Source organism: Rhinolophus hipposideros (genome assembly GCF_964194185.1).
Source record: "Rhinolophus hipposideros genome assembly, chromosome: 12".
In the NCBI taxonomy this organism is placed as follows: domain Eukaryota; kingdom Metazoa; phylum Chordata; class Mammalia; order Chiroptera; family Rhinolophidae; genus Rhinolophus; species Rhinolophus hipposideros.
In genome coordinates, this window is record NC_138058.1 from 44,033,745 (window position 1) to 44,051,558 (window position 17,814).

The 17,814-nt window shown below is 36.8% G+C and overlaps 1 protein-coding gene across 2 annotated transcripts in view; it reads right to left on the reverse strand.

The window, feature by feature from the left end:
- The window catches only part of FOXN2 (forkhead box N2), a 48,952-nt gene extending 31,572 nt beyond the window's left edge, over nt 1-17,380 (reverse strand). The window contains exon 1 of one of the 2 annotated variants that reach the window (XM_081069159.1): nt 17,169-17,380. The gene's annotated coding sequence lies outside the window, so the exon portion shown is untranslated. Of the gene's footprint in view, nt 1-16,703; nt 17,048-17,168 lie in introns of those variants that run through there. The other variant, XM_081069160.1, reaches the window with a different exon arrangement.
- Nucleotides 17,381-17,814: the final 434 nt, after the last annotated feature.

Consider the following 17,814-nt stretch of genomic DNA (forward strand, 5'->3'; position numbering starts at 1 on the left):
CTACCTGAGGTACTAAATTCGGTAATTCTCAAAATGGCATCTGTAATTTTTTTCTTTAGAAGCAATCCATACATTATTATTCAAGTTGAGAAATACTGCCCCACACTAAAAGGCCATTAAGCTGCTATGCTTGCGTTACTGAATTAATCTGCTTAGTTCTATGCCCTAGTCCTCATTTGTACTGTAGTCACTGTACCTGATTATACTTATGTAAAATCCATGAGGGCAGATACATTTCAATTCAGAATATTTTGGGTTATAAAAAGGGAGCTACAATGAAAATGATATGCTACGTGGTATGTCAGTGAAGTCTCAGGCAGCACCCCATAATAAACATATTAATATTTCTGAAGCAAAATGTATAGTCACACTAAAATGGTACCATCAATAGTCTTAGTTCAGATGTTTTGCCACTAAGTAGGTTAAGAGAAAATTTTTGGTTTTTCAGAGCATTTTGGATTTCTAAACCATGAAGATGGAATTATATGACCATTATTTGCTATAAACTAGAAAGCCAGATAAATTTCATTAGAATTTCATATAAGATAATACTAAGAAAATCTGATAAGGGTAAAGAGCTCGCCTTAGGTGCATGAATTTAAAGCACAAACTTTGAAATTTTTTCCCCCTCAACTATTTAGGAGTCTCTTTTTGTCTGTGGTTCAACAGAAAATGAAGAATAAGTAAACTGACAAGCAGAAGATGTATTATGAATTCTAAAATGTCAGAAGTGCCTAAATGTATATAGGAATTTAATATACATTCCAAAGCCAATGTATTAACCAAATTGGATTATGATTACAATAACTCTACAGCTAGCACTGTGGATAAAAGGTAGAGAAAGAGAAGTATAAGAATATACTCTTCAGAATAACCTCTCCTGGTCCTTTTCTAAGAGCTTCAAAAAGAAACCTCTTGGGGCGGCTGGATGGCTCAGTTGGTTAGAGCACAAGCTCTGACTGAACAAGGTTGCCGGTTCAATTTCCACCTGGGATGGTGGGCTGCGCCCCTGCAACTAAAGATTGAAAACGGCGACTGGACTTGGAGCTGAGTTGCGCCCTCCACAACTAGATAGAAAGGACAACGACTTGGAGCTGATGGGCCCTGGAGAAACATTCTGTTCCCCAATATTCCCCAATAAAATTTTTAAAAAAAGAAAAGAAGAAACCTCTCTCACTCCTACCTACACTCATGGCTCTGTTGTCATCGTTGTTATTCTATGGCAAAATAGTATAAAACTGTAAAATGAAAGGCTTCTTTCTTGAGAAAGGAATTAATACATGGAACACCTAGGAGATATTAAACAGAAGCTTGAGGGGGCAGTATATTTGAAATTGTGAAGGGTAAGCAATTCATATAAAAATCATAAAAATAAAATCTAAATCATTATTCTTGGTATAATCACATCTGAAGGCAGTGAAGCACAGGGTTAGGAGCATAAGCTGTGAAGAGATATTGCCTAGGTTCAAATCCCAGCTCTGCCACTCAGTAGGCTGTAAGACCTATCAAATTATAATTTTAACAGTACTTACTTTTATAAGATTGTTAGTACAAATTAAATGAGAATAAAATTAAAGCACTAAGAACAGAAGTAGAGATTAATATACAATAAATACTAGCTATGGAGCTGGTAATTATTATTAATTTTTAAAATTATTACTAGCGTTCTTCCTAAAGTAATAGGTTTATAAATGTAGTATGTCTCAAATATAAAAATTAGGGTACAAAAGTCAGTAACAATACTTTGTTTCAAAGTCTGGAAATTAAAAAAAAAAATTATAGTATTAAAGATGGGTCTCCTTCATGACCAATGACACCCAACTGGCAAGGAAGCCAACTGAAACAGGTCTTCTCAGAAGAGTGCTGCAGTAACAGTTTCATCATTGTCTTTATGATGCGACTTTCACTTCCTTATTCTATTTGTGTCCACACACTTTGTTAGGTTTTTGTATGTCAGTATTTTACCAAACATGCTACATGACAGAACCCTTCAAATCTCTCTAGTTTAAATAATAAAAAACAACTTAAACCATATAAAATTTTAGAACTGTTTTAGTATTTTATTATTTAATGGCCTTCCAAAGTCTAAGTTCCTTTACTAACAGCTCTGCCTGATACTAACATTCTATCTCTCTCTCTCACACACACACACACGCGCGCACACACACACACACACACACACACACAAAACAATTTATAAAAAAATAAAGAAAATAATTACCCTATCTCTGAAATAAAATGTTGAGTTTTCACTAGTAATGACATTTTCAGTAACAACAAAAAACAGTGGCAAATATAATGCTATAATCAAAACCATATAGAAATATATATATATATATACATATATAGTTACATTCATTTGTATCCAACTAATTCAGAATCTACTATCCTGTTAAAGAATTCTTATCAAGTTAAAATATTCAAAATAATAATTTTTCTCTACTCTCAACATAATACTTTAAAAATATGGGTTCGTGAACATAAAATTTAATGACAAAAAAAATCAGGCTCTCAGTCCAGCAATTCTCATGAATGTAAAAAGTTGTTTAGTGTATACTTTAGTAAGTAATATAGCTCCATAGCAAATAAGGAATAATTGCAATTAACTCAGTTCTATTAATGATGTTTAATACTTTTAAAAAGTCCTTTTCAACTTATATTATTCAATCTCCTGTTACATCTTTCAATTTTAATTAACTTTTTTACCCATAGTATAATTCTTAGAGCCCTAAATCTGTTATTTGCAAGATAATTTTTAATTGTTAAAAATTTATATTTAATGCATTATATTACCTAAGAATTCTTATTAGGAAATAAAAAATAACCCTGAAAAAAGACTCAGATCAAAATAAAGTGACAGGCAATTCTTATATCACAACGCAAATTTATTCCAATTTATTTTTTCCTTGCACCCCGCCAAGCCAACCATTGAATATTTCTTTCCTCATTACCCAGAAAGGGTAATAAGAACAATCAATTCTTTTTTTTCTAAAGAGCTTTTACTACACTGGAGTGAAAAGGAACCATGCCATCTGTTATGTTCCACCAGAACTGGGAAGAAGTTGAAACCAACCCTTGAACAATTATACCAAGAAACCCTGAAGAAGACTTACAGTCAGTCCCATGTTAAAGCAAGGGATGATCAACCTTGAACTACATGTAGCATCTGACTTACAGATAAAGTTGTTTCTCACCATTTTTACCCTACTATTCTGGCTTCCTACTTAAAATCATCTCATTAAAAATACTTTAAACATCTGAATTCCTAAAGCATGTGACAAATGATCATGACTTTTTTTGGTTATATTTAATTAAATATATTTACAGTTTCTAATTGTCTTTTTTACATGATCGCAAGACACATGGAAACTTTATTTTTATTGACTTGCCATTTTACCTCCCACCAAGAACTCAACGTCATCAGTAAATCAAACAATCTCATAAACGTCAAAAGAACAACCCATCTCAATTTGTGCTTTTCCTATCCAATCACTTTAAATTAACCAATATTAAAAACCATTTGACTTGGGCTAAGATAACCCTGGCAAAGGGGAATAGCAGTCATTCACTTAGTTCAGATCACTAAACAATATTTTTCATATAAAAAATATCTATAACAGAGCTATAGCATAGCATAAAAATCCACATGTTAGTGCATTTTATTAGAACTGCCTGGCAATTACCTCAGTTCTTTAGTATAATTTAAGCTTTGCTTCGGATTAAGATATACTACATAATAAAAGAAATGTCCTTTCAATTTCCCTCTCCTTTCCTTACCTCCAATCTCCTTAGGAATGAACCATTTTTATTAATTAACTATAATAAGATATCATTTCTCTGAACTGGAAGCCACTGCATATCCTAGATTTATTCAACAGTATAATAAGCTTATTTATAAGCTCAACATAATCAACATAAAATATTTTAGTAGTTTAGTAAATATTCAGATACTAATGATTTTCTAAATCTTGAATTATCCATTTTTTAAAAAGGAAAACAATTTGGTTAATTTATCACATTCGTAGCAAAAATAAAGTGTAACATTTATTGAGCACATATTATTTGCAAAGCATTGTGTAATAAACCTAAAATGCCAGCACTTTAAAGATATTCTATTAACTCAAAATATCTCATAACTTTAGTAACCCTTAGTAAGAAAAAAAATAAGACATAAACGGAAGGAACTCACAACCTTGCCTATTGAATTAACAATACATTCTTTGTTTTAATTAAGATTCTCAATTATAAATACTATCCATCTCATAAAATCCAATACTGAGATTAGCGGGTAGATTCAAAGCCCAAATGTATTGCAAAAAGACGTATGTTTGATTATAATGCTACATGATGTCATGTATCCAGGACAACTGAAGCATTATGGTCTCTTAGGGATAAAACTGACTCTTGGTCATAGATTTAGGTGACACAGCATGTGATCCATTGTCTCTAAACAAAAAATGTGTGCAGCTGCATTTTCCAGTCAAGAAAGGGGGGTGGGAACAGAATACAAAAGGGTCAAAGATTTGTCTCATAGGGAAACTGTTTTTCAAATAGGAGTTTAAAAAAAGAAAAAGAAAATTGAGTACAGAAAAAAATTCTGTTGTGGTGACCTTCTACTGAATCCACTTTTCTTCTACCCTAACTTGTCCAGATACACCATATAAACTATGGTTTAAATGCCACTTCTATCTAAATAATTCTGTACTATTTGTATACAGTATTTATAGAGTTCCTGCTCAAATATTTGTTGTCTGACAGACCTTGGTTCTAGCTCTGCTACTGCGTAACTTCATATCTATAAAATGAGATGGTTGGACTTTTATTCTAAAATAATCTATATGCTATTAAAAACTGAATCTCAAATACTACTAGTTTTCCTGCAAATACATATTTGGTAAAACCTACATTTCCTTCCTATGTGTACATTTCCTACATGTCTGAGTGTGTATGTATAAATTATATACACATAATTAATGTAAATGTGAGAAACAGTACTTTCTTACATTAAAAAATACATTGAATGCTTACTGATACCATACATCATTTTAAGTGCTTCACTAGTACTAACTCCTTTAACCGTCCTAACAACCCTACCAAGTAGCTACTATTATTAGTGTCCATTTTCTATGTAGAAACTGATAAAGACAGATTAAATGGTATGCTCAATATCACAAACCTTGAAGTGGCACAAGTGGGATACAAGCTCAGGGAGTACGGCTCCACAGCTCACATTCTTTACTATGCTAGCTGCCATCCTGCCTAGATTGCTTTGTAAGTATAAAACGAAAACTGAAAAAAAGCACATACTACCTATCATCAATAAATCTGTCTCAATACCTACATCCTCAAGCTAATGCTCCTCTACTTGAAGTTAGTCCAAACCAAACTAATCCTGTTCAAATACTTTCTGTGCATTTCTCTATTTATGTGCTTGCTCCTACTAGTCTAACCTCTGGATTGTCTACCTTCCCTGGTACAATTCTGCCAAAACACTAATATTTAAGGCAAAACTTAGTGACAACTCCTCCATGTAATTCCCACCGTAACCTCTTTTACAGATTGTTTTCTCTCTTCTACTAGTGTGTTCCAATTGCATTTATGTCCTCTTTTTACTGTAGTTTTACGTCTCAATAGCTCAAAAGGTATAACTGACATGAAATTACTTCATAAACACTAAAGATCTATATAACTTATAAAATACTTAATCCAGACTAAAAAAAAAAAACCCGGTGAAGGAGAGTAGAAAACAATGGACACAACAGTTCTAAGCAGAGTACTTCAAGCAAATACAACCTAGCTCTAACTTGTTGCCAACAAGATTAAAAATGCAAAGGGAAAATTATACCATAGCGTTAAAGTTTTCTTCAACTAAACCAAAAAGATATTTTTATCATGCTATATGGAACAAAAACTTGAAAGGTAAAATATGCTTTTAAAAAATATTTACTGCACAATCAACATTCAAGTACAAAATACTAAGCTCGATACTGTTTTCCATTCTGCTTTATGATCTTTTCACTTCCTAAATTTCAGTTCTCCACTTACATATTTGGGAAATAGTATTATCACAAAAGAAAGCTTTTTAAACATTAAGTATTTTAATTCCATCTGAATAATATGCTATTTTGAAGTAATAAGTGAAGGAAGTCAACAGTAAATCCATTTGTGGAAAAGTTTACAAAAACAAATAGAGGTAAGTTTATTAAAAGTAATAAACAGCATTAATAAACATCCATTATGACTGGAAAACCCACCCACCCAATCCCAATGCATGGAAAAAATTAGTTCCTATTTTCTCTGTTCCCACAGTACTCTTGAATCTATGTCTAGAAGGGTATGTCTCACAATGCAATTACTTACATGCACCTGATTCTTAACACACAGTAAGCATTTGATATTCGTTAAATGAGTACCTTCACCTAGTACAAATTATGTAAATCTTTTTGTTCTTCTAAACATCAAGAGAATTTCCCATTAAGGAAATTCTTATTTCTAATTATTTTGTGTTTCTAATTATCTTTATATAAAGGAAAATCAACAACTAAATTCTCAAAACCATAACCAATTAATACTAAGCTGTTAAACCCAATTCTTTCTCCATAATTTAAGACTGATCCTAGATGTACACAATGAAGGTTGGCTTTTATATACTGGAAAAAGCTAAAGCATTAAATATCAAAGCAACCAACACATATTCGCAACAAAAAGATAATCCCATGACCCTTTCACAATTTTCTAAAGGATCTTTAATAAATTGAATAAAATGCTTTCCAATTAAGAAGAAATAAGGCAAAACAACAGGTTCAGAGCTTTGGGACACGTAAAAATCAGTGGACAGCCTTAAGTGGCAATAATACCAGAAGAAATGAAAGTTTTTTGCCAAGATTTTAGGAAAAAAAGATACGACCACTCCCCAAATTAAAATCATCAGGGAGAGGATTATGGGAAGATGGCAGCTGCGGTGGCAGAAAATTTTTGATTCCGCGTGAATCTTCACATGAAAACAGAGCAACTAGAGAGCAACCCCAAAAACCCATGAAGTAACCTTTACAACAAAACTACTTGACAAATTCTCCCCACAAACCCCAAAATACAAAGGACTGAAACAAACCACCAACAGCTACAGACTTCTTTTCTATCAGTGTCTAAGTGAAAGCAAAGGGAAGCAATGAGGTGTCTGAGAGACTTGAGAACAGAAGCACAAAATCACCAACAGGTATTCTGGAAAGCAATAAGACACAATTTGTGAGCAGAAGCTGAAACCACTGCAATAGTGGGTGAGGGCAGGGGTCCACAGCGAGGCCTATAGGCACCAGGGGTAGTCTAGTCCCTTAAAACTCTTGAGATTGACACTTGGGGGTCTTTTCCAAGATAGATCCTATACTTAAAGAAAAGTACTAGGAATGGAAATAAAATTGAACAGGAGACAAACAAAATGAAGGAAAGAGAAAATCCGGATACAAGTGCCTGAGTAGAAGAGAGCCAGGATGTCTCAGAAAGCCATCCACCTTTTTTTTGTTTTTAATGATGCACAAAAACAGCTGAAGAGAACTCGGTGAGGTTAGAAGAGCTTTCTGAACCAAGCCTCCTCCTAGAAGTTCAAGAAAATCAGTTTCATACAAAGAAAGGAGTCAAAGTATTGATGCTGAATGTCATACAAAGTTACAGTAAGAAAAAAGAAACAGAAAAATAGTCAAACTCATAGAAGCAGGGGAGAGGGGGAAATGGGTGAGTTGTTGTTCAATTGGTATAAAGTTTCCATTATGCAAGATGAATAAGTTCTAGAGAACTGCTGTACAACTTATTGCCTACAGTTTATGACATTGTACTGTACAGTTAAAAAGTTGTTTAATATGGTAGATCTCATGTTAACTGTTCAAATCACAATAAAAAAATTAAAAGAAATGAATAAAAAATAGGGGGGGAAATAACATCCTACAGACAATGAAAGCATGCCAGAAAGAAATGCTCACAGGAGAAAAATTAGCTTCTATTTAAAAATGAGCTTAAAAGAATCATATAAGACATGCAAAAAAATATGTATCAGATTTAGAAAATCAAGTGACAGAGCTCAAGAAAAAATTTCAAATAAAATTTTTAAAAATCATTTCAGAAATAAATAAAGGAATACAAGAAAAAAATAAACATATAAGATAAAGCCTTAGAGAAACAGACTGTGAAAAGGAAGAAAGCAATCAAAAAGAAATAAAGAGGGAGGTTTGGGGGGAGGGTACAAGAAGGCTTAACTATAGTGTCTACGGATACATACTTAGGTAATAAAACCAAAAAGAAAATTAAGTGATTTTCAAAAACATCAGCATAGTGGTTATTTTTCAAAGAAAGGGAATTATGTTTGGGAAGAGAAACATGGAAGGGCTTCTAAGGTGCCTGGCAATGTGCAATTCCTTAATTTGAAAGATGGCTACAGGGGTGTTGGACTTAAAATAATAATACATTAAGCTACACATTTGTTTTGTGTGGTTTTCTGCATCTACAGTTTATTTTACAATAAAAGGAATAAAAAAGGAATTTAGGAAAATAAAAAATTACAGACAATTTAAAACAACTTCTAGATGTCAGATAATTCCACACAACAAAAGCTTTTGGAATTAATTCTCTTCAAGCTAACTTAACAAAATTACATGGCAAACCAAGACACCAATTTTCCCATGTTCTGTCCTGATGTTTGGCAAACAGGACAATGAATTAAACATCTACTATTTTATTATGTAGTATCTACCTATTTTGTTTCTCACATGTAACACATGCTTTAGAAGTATTTGACATTTACTTATTCTTAGAATAAATTGCAACCAATACTTAGAATGTATAGAAAAGATTTTTTTCAGTTAAGATGTACTCTAAAACTGAAAACTAAACACCTTTGTGACAAACAAACGTGGTAGTCTTAAAATAAATTCAATTAAATTCAACAATCATTTACCTAGCACATATTATATATGAGGTATTTACAATTTAGTTGAAGGGATAATACATATAACTATAACAGAAATTTATATATAGTAAATACTATAAGAAATACAAATCTCCATGTTTCAGAAGAAAAGGTCATCTTACCTATACAATTGCATTAAAATTCCAACCAGATCCTTCTCATATTCTTCCTATCTACCTTTTCCAATACTGGCAGAATGATATTTCAAAGACCAAAATCCCCTTTTAAAACCACTTCATGAAGGACAGTACACAACAGGCAATTACAATGCCTTACTTGGACTAGGTAGGGAACAAATGAATGAAACTCATCTGGTGTAAGACAATGGAGACTGCCAAAAAGAAGACAGCTGCTTACAAGCTAGCCAATTACCACTATGTAGGGACGTGAAACCAACATTGTCACAATGTTCAATTTTTCAAGAGATGACAGAACTCTAGATATTTCGTGTGAAATGCATGAATATTTAAATGTTGGCAAATAATGCAAAATTTTAAAAAATATTATAAGCCAAACAAAACATAGTTATAGGTAATGTTTGCCAATTATGGCTTACAGAAATGGGTCTGATATTAATATTTCAATAACTGGTCCCTAAATGTCCTCAATGAAAAACAGTTGTCTTCCTAATTCAGAAAGGAAAAGTAAACAACTTTTTTCCTTATCTTTTCTTAGAACTTTAGTACTACTATCATTAGTCTGCTAGCAATAGCCAGCAGATGACAAAACACACACAAAAAAGTAGAAAAAGGAACATTTTAATCACTTCAAAACTGCTCAACCATTTTTTGGTTGTGATTGTTTTTATCAACAGTTGTGCTTATAGTCACCATGTCATGCTTCATATATGTTATATGGTCAATTTTTCTGTTCCTAAAATTGTTTCCAGATTGTATGATAGAATCAAATATATAAATGTATTTGCTCTTCACAAAAGAATACCACGAAACTCCAGAAAAATCAGAGGCCTAATAAAATCTAAAATCTTTGGTACAGTGGCCTACAAGTTCCCTAAAAAATCTGGCTCTGTTTGCCACTGTTTCACACCACCCCAGGCTTCCGGAATATACCATATTCTTTCATTCCTTCATGCATTTAGATGTATTTAAGGCTCTCTGTCCCACGTGTTAGAACTGCTGGAAGTCATCTCTCTGGGAGCCTTGAATTATTTGCGTTTTCCATTATGCATCCTATACAGAATCCTACTATAGAACTTAACTTGCCATTTCTGATTATTCACAATTACCTGCTTACACTACTATCTCCGCCACTAGATCAGTAGTTTTCAAACTTTTAATGCTATCCCCCAATAAGCAATACATTTTTAGAGATCTACTATACACATACATATGTAACTGAAACAAAATGAAATAAACTCTTTTATCCTTACCACATACAACACACAGAAATTTTCTTTCTTTTTTTTTTTTTTTAAGAAATGCTGGTCACAATTTACTACAGTTTCCATCATCTACTTAAGAAATATTGAACTACAATATAAATCCTTGTAGGCAGAACCCCCAATACATTCACTTTTATGCTCCAGCACAGACCATTTAGTAAGCAAACATTTAAATGAAAGAATAAATATAGCAGCAGCCTGCACTAAAAAAGTGAAAAAGGCTTCAAAATAAAGCAGACCCATCAGTCACCAAGTTACTTATGCATCTTTGACAAATGACTTAACTTCCTTGAGTCCCAAGAAATAGCACCATTTACTTCTCTCACTGTACCAATAAAGTTAGTAGCATTCCTGCCACAGAATAGGGTCTAGAAACATCCGTTTCCTCACCGTACTCTGTATTCTCCCCTACTCCTTCCGGGGGACAGATGAAGATGCAGGCATCTAATACTGGCAAACAGCCATTTTTCAAAGACTTCAGGTTACAGTACAAAGAACATGAATTTTCAAAGTCTGACAGACTTGTGTTCAAATACCCAGCACTGCGTTCACATAACATCTTATTATGCTTCTTTATCTGTAAGAATAAAAACTTTCCTGTAGGGTTGTTATGGGTAATTAAATTATATGCTCATGTGTCTAGTGTAATACCATGCCAGAACATAGGAGGCACTCAATAAAAGGTAGTAACTGTGGCCATGATCATTCAATATGATTGTTCAGTCAGCATAGAGGAGGTCACATTTAAACTAGACTTTTAAGGATGGAGGAGCTGGACAAAGGCATGGGGCAGGCATAACAAACAGTAAAATCTTAATTTACAAGAAATCTCTTCCCTTTTTTTTCTGTATTTCCTCTTTTAAATAAACCACATGGATATAAGCTTATCAATTTCCTCACTTTTTTACCTCCAAAGTTATGAATATAACTCAAAATTATATTGTTTCAAAATTCTAATTTAAATATTAAAGTATGCTCAATGGGATGTACAATATAGTATGAAAGCTGTAAATGCATTAATACATTTCAGAATTTCAATAAGTTCGAAGAGTGCTTTGTAGTTAACCCAGTTAACTAGAAAAAATTAACTGAAATCCTCATTCAACAAATCTTTAATCAGATTTTATTCCATAAAATTGATATTGTTTTATTAATAATATTCCCACTGAGTCCCAATGTTAGAATGGCATCACTCTTCTACTGTTCTATTAAGTACAAGTGACTTGCCTCCAAAAGATTTCAACACTTTCACAACTTTGATTAATGTTCTTATTTCCCTCAATCTCACTTTCTTATCCACAAATAAATAATTACAGCCTCTCATAAAGAAGAGAGCTCAGGGTCTGTTCTTTTCCTAATGTGTTTTCCACAACACACCTTTCAAATCTCTTCTCAGAGAAAAAAAGGCTGCTAAGTGGCAAAAGCACCAAATACCTCTGAAAATACAATCAAGAAGCCAAGAATTTCCTTATACCATTAATTATTTTCATATCTTACAAAGAGAAGCCAAGAATTTTCTTATACTACCTGCAAACTTTGTAAGATAAGAAAATAATTAAGGGTAATTAAACTGTCCTGGTAATTTAACACTAATACATGTGCTTAGGGAGAATCAAAGTAATTTTCCATTATCTATGTTGGTAGCAAAAAGGTGGTTATTTTTATGGTACATACATTTAACCTTTATGATAATAGCGTATCTTCTGAGTAACTCCTTAAGAGCTTTATTTAGACTTTTATGCCTTACAGTACTATGTTTGTAACTGCCAGTGAAATCAAGATCTGTGTAGGTGATAGGATAAATTCTATTTTATGTTTACATCAGGCAGACTCCAGAAGAGTATAAATGAAGTCTCTAGCTCACCACTATATTCTTAGCACTTAAATACAGCAGATGCTCAATAAATAGCTGAGTTTAATGTTTATTTATGGAAAACTGAATTAGGTTGAGGGAAATAAAAAATATGCAAATCAAAATTAGGTTAATGCCTAGAGCATGGGCTGTGCTTAGTGGCTTGATTCAAGCGTGGAGTATGGAATAGGTGGGGACGCTGGGTGTGAAACCTGGCAAAGAGGTGATCAAGGTTAACATAATCAATTTTATCTACTGTTAATATGTACCCTTGATGTAATATGATGAGAATGGATGGCACTTCCCCCTGTTGTCTTGCTCCCTAAAACCCAAGACTCCAGTCTAATCATGAAGAAAACATCAGACAAATCCCAATTAAGGGACATTCTGTAACATTTCTGACTAATACTCCCCAAAACTGTCATCAAAAATAAGAAAAGTCTAATAAACTGGAATTCTAGAACAGAAAAAAGACACTAGGGAAAACTAATGAAATCTGAACAAAGAATGTAGTTTAGTTAATAGTAATGTAGCAATTTGGTTTCCTTAGTTGTGACAAGTATAAGAAGTTAATAATAGGAAAAACTGGATGACATATACTCTGTGTACCATCTTGTAACTTTCCTGTAAATGTAAACTATTCTAAAATAGTTTATTTAAATAAATAAAAAGTTAGGGTAAGGGAAATAAGGAATAGATAAATCAAATCACTTGAAGTAAATGATAATAAACATTCTTTTGGTCCCTTTATATTTGGTGGTAAGACAGAGATAGCATTCTCATACAGTGGAAATAAAGTTATTACTAAAATAATATAGGTATTGTCCAAGTCTACAATATTAATTATGAAGTCACATACGACCAAAGCAAATGCCCCTTGAATTCTAGCTTCCCAAAGCATCATTCTTAGTCCTTAACACTTCAATTATTAACTGTGACTAAAATTTGTATGTAACATTAGCTGTCAGCTCTGTATTGACTAGATTATCCACACCTCTAAACTCTAGTAACTAAAGGTCAAACTTAACCTTGATATCTCCCACTCACCTTACACTCAACTAAACTCACCATCTTATTCATGATGCTATTTTTCCAAACCTTCTTCTCAAAGTCACTCATTTTTTTATTCAATAGATCTCTCTCCTTCCCATTCCTCTCCATTCCCACAGTAAATAATCCTGCACACTGCTGTGAAATGAAACTTACTCAAATAAGGATTTTATCATATCATTCCCAGGCTCAAACACCATCTTTTTCTTTTTTTGGTACTAAACCATATTTAAATTCAGAAGTGATGTCTTCAAGGCCGTCCATAATTGTTTATTCTTTTGTGCACTTCACTTGTAAAGAAAGACCTTTTTGTCTGTCTCTCTCTACCTTTATTCAGAAAATAATCAAATAGTCACAATATATCTGAAAAGATAAGAATTTTCTGCGTGGTCAGACTTTGTAATCTTGGGATAATATAACCTAAAAAGATAACTAACAAAGAATACGGGATTTTGCCTTATTCAAGTCTGGGTCCTCAGTTCCTACAACAGTGCCTGGCACATGTTAAGAAACACTTATTAAATGAAAACAAGGCAGGGGCAGCCAGTTAGCTCAGTTGACTAGAGCGCAATGCTTATAACACTAGGGCTGCAGGTTTGATCCTCGCATGGGCCAGCGTGAGCTGCGCCTGCCACAACTAGATTGAAACAACTACTTGACTTGGAGCTTATGGGTCCTGGAAAAACACACTTAAAATAAATATGTTTAAAAACAAAAAATGAAAACAAAGCAGTACATAATGCTACACCTCTTAAAGAATTATGGGCTATTAAATAAGGGAAAGAATTTTCAGCCAGAGAGACGAAGGCAGGTCTAAAAGTCTATTCTAAGGATCTCAGGGCAATCAAAATTTCAGCCAAGCCTCAAGCTTGAGTAGCTCTTCAGTAGTTAAGAGGATGTGTGTAGGTATGTTTCAGTAGAAAAATGTTATATCAGCAAAGGTAAAAAGAAGTAAAATTGTTATACCATGTCAAAGTAGTGAATAATAAACAGTTCCCATAGGTTAGTGGAAGATAAGATCGGAAAAATCAGGGACCGAAGTTTGAAAAGTCTTTAGAAGAAATTTAGTATTCATGCTATTCATAAAAGGTTTTGGTCATTAAATACAATCTTCAGGAAGATTAATCTAATGGATGTAACATGGTTAGAATTTAGAAAGCAAGAGCCTTATTTCTTCAAGAAGCCTCCCCTGTGTATTCAAGCCCTCTAGTTTTCGTCTTTTAACTCTTATGCACCTGCCTGCATCATACAATTTAACTCATAACTATATTCTCTCACATTGTAAACTCTTATTTTCATGTGTGTTAATCTAGTCTCTTCAAGAATTGGGATCAAACCTTAGACCTCTTTTTCTTCCCTAAGAAATAAGCAAAGCACTGGGCCCTCCAACCTTTATGTTTGTTTGGAGGACATTTCTGCATGTATGCAAAACTCAGTTACTAAAATGACAACAATCAAAAAGCAATACACACACACACACACACACACACACACACACACACAGAATGAGTAGCTAAGCAAGAACCTGCCATAAGAAGATTAAGTCCTGTTTGGAGGGCACTTTTTAAAGTTGCATTTGATAGTTGGATCCCATAACTAACAATGTAGTTACCTTCCAGCATGGTTTTCAGTGCTTTTTGCTTTATATATTTCATGACCTCATTTACTTTTCTTTCTTTCAGTGGTCAGTGCACATACTCATTTCTCAATTGAATTATCTTTTCTGCACTGAAGCCTCCTCAATATTTTTATTTAATAACTTCACTGATTAAGAACCACTGTCATGGCATAATTAAAATTCTAATAAATGATGCTGCCTAACTTCTCTACACAATTTTTTATTTTTTTACACATTCTAAATGTTTCCTGTGGTTTAGCACTCTTCAGGTAAAATCGATTCAAATAAAAACATGTTATAGAAATAATTCAAATCTACCAAAGCATTCACAAAATGAAACATGATGCATTAGTAACCAGGGATTGTATCTAAATTCTAAATTTTTCCAAATCCAAGTTTGGATTTTCTATCTTCAACCCTCAATTTACTTTTATATATTCTAAAATAAATTTCATGGCTTTAAAATAAAACCTGTTCATGTTCACATTCATGTTAACTGCTGATATTTTTCCAAAAAAAGAAAAAGCTTAAGAAAGCACACACAAAAATCAAACGAGTATTTATTTCATCCCTAAACAACTACTTTCACTGGTAACATATTTATCTCTCTTCAGGTCACAGTTTTTATATAAAAAGAAAAAAATTGAGATTTTGATAAAACTACGAAAACGAGGTCCTCCAGAATGTGATCATTTCTGATTACATTAGAATATCTCATTAATGGTTTTGAAAGTCAAACGATTTTTATCCCAGAGTTGGGAAACTCCATAATGTACTATTCTATTCCCCACCACTCCTTAATGGTATCTAACGCTGCTGAGATTTTAAAGATGAATCATCCAAAGGGCAGAGAAGGGCAAAAATGTCAATAGGACTGCAAGGAAACAGGTAAGTCTTACGACTCAGATATATATGTACAGTTCAGCTTTTTCCATTTCCCCATCTCAGAAAACACCCAAATAAACGTGGGTGCCAAGCTACAGCACGGTTACAAAGCCCCTGGCTACCGGTGAAGCCTCAGCCCTAGTGGCGCTAGGGGAGTCTTTTACACTCGGCCGGCCACGTGGCTGTCACAATCAGAAGCAAGACAGGAGAAACAGCGTAAACTAACCTGAAATAAATAACCGCCCTCCTCCCCCACCTTGGAGTTGGGGTAGAAGAAAGTGTCATTTTTTTTGCACGCTAAGGCTTTTTTTTTTTTTCCCCTGTAAAGAGAAAGAGAAGTACAGGGCGGCTTTAAAGAGACTTTAAAGAGAAAGTCAAAGAAGATCCGCAGAGTGTGCCTCCCATGAATTAGATACCCCAGCGCGCGAGCAGCAGTGGCACAGAGGCGTTCTGCAAAGGGGTCACTGCGGTGGAGTTGAGTAAGATGGAGCGTTGTGCACATGGGCCGCTCTCCCCGGACTCCCACGGTCCGCGCAGGTCCCACACTCGCAGCTGCAGCGGTGGGGCGAACTCAGAAGACTGAAGGGGCTCGCAAACTCTCACCTTCCGAGGAGAGAGGACTAAATGGCAGAGGTAACCACGCTCCCAAGAGAGCAGCGAACAGGAAGTGCCCATATTGCAGCGCTGAAACACTTAACTCCCACCCAGCCAAGGAAGCCACGCTCGGAGGCCCGCAGGGCGCCCGCTGGAGGAGGGGCCAGAGGGGCCCGGGGTCTGCCGCCCCCACGTCCACACCCTAACCTGTCCACCCAGCGGCCCGCCGCCGAAGCTCCCCTCTGCCGGCGACCGGCGCCTCCCGGGACACTACTTGCCCCGGCCCAGCCAGTCCGCCTGCGGCCGCGAGGACTCCACGCCCCGCACGTCTCGCTCCACCACAAACCTGGGGAGGGGCGTTGCAGAGACGCCCAAGGGGCTCGGGGCACTTCCCCAAACAGCAGATGCACCGAGCCGGGCGCTAAGCGTCCTCGGGGCCACCTCCGAGCCTTCCAGGACCGACGGCACCCCTCGCCGCGGTTTTCGCCGCGAGACACCCGCTCCAGGGGTGTCATTAACTCTCAGGAAAAACTCCGAACTCTTCACGGGGCCGCACTCCCCTCAGTTCGACAGTCTCGCGGAGCCCACACACGACCCACGCCACGCACTGGGGAGACCCCCGCGCCGGCGCCAATGCCTCACAGGACAAAAATGTCCGGGCGCGTCACGGGACAGCTGCCTCCGGGCCCCACGCCCGAGGCCGGTCGCACGCGCTGCCTCAGCGCCCGCGAGCGTGGCCGCGGGCCGGGGCGGGGAGCGCGGAAGCCGGGCTGCGCCGGCCCGGGAGGACGCCACTCGGACCAGGACTCACCGTCAGCTCGGCCGCCACAGCGGGGAGGCGAGGGACAGGTAGGGGAAGATACAATATGGCAGAGCACCGCAGCTGCTCCCGGCAGCTTCCAGAAGCCGCCTCCGGGAAGACGCGGCAACTAGCAAGCAGCGGCAGCTGCGGTGGCGGCCGCGGCAGCACCACATCCCCCTCCGGCTCGCTTCCTCCCTCTCCCTCAGCCCGCCCCCGTTGCCAGGGCAACGCGGCGCCCAGGAGATTAGCCCCACCTCTCCCTCCCGTCCCCGCCTCCCTTGACCTCTCGGGAGGGGTGTTGGGCCCGCCCCTTCCCGTCCCCTCCCATCTCCTACCGCAGGGCGGGGCCCGGAATCGGGAGGCCGCCCAGGGCTCCGGGTGGAGGAGGAAGGGGGTGGCCGGAAGGGCGGGGCTCGCACGGAAGGTAGGGCGGAGACGTGGTGGGTCAGTGCGGGTTTCGGGCTGAGGAGGGGCTGGGGAAGGCGGGAAAATGGAAAGGGCTGTCCAGTCCTGGAAAGGACCTATAGGAGTGCGGCGGGGCGCGGCGCGGCCGCTGACAGGCCGAGCAGGCACAGGGTGGAGCGGGTGAGGGTGGCAGCCTCGGGCGGTCGGACCTCGGTGCCTGCGCTGGGAGTGCAGCGACAGCCCCCACCAG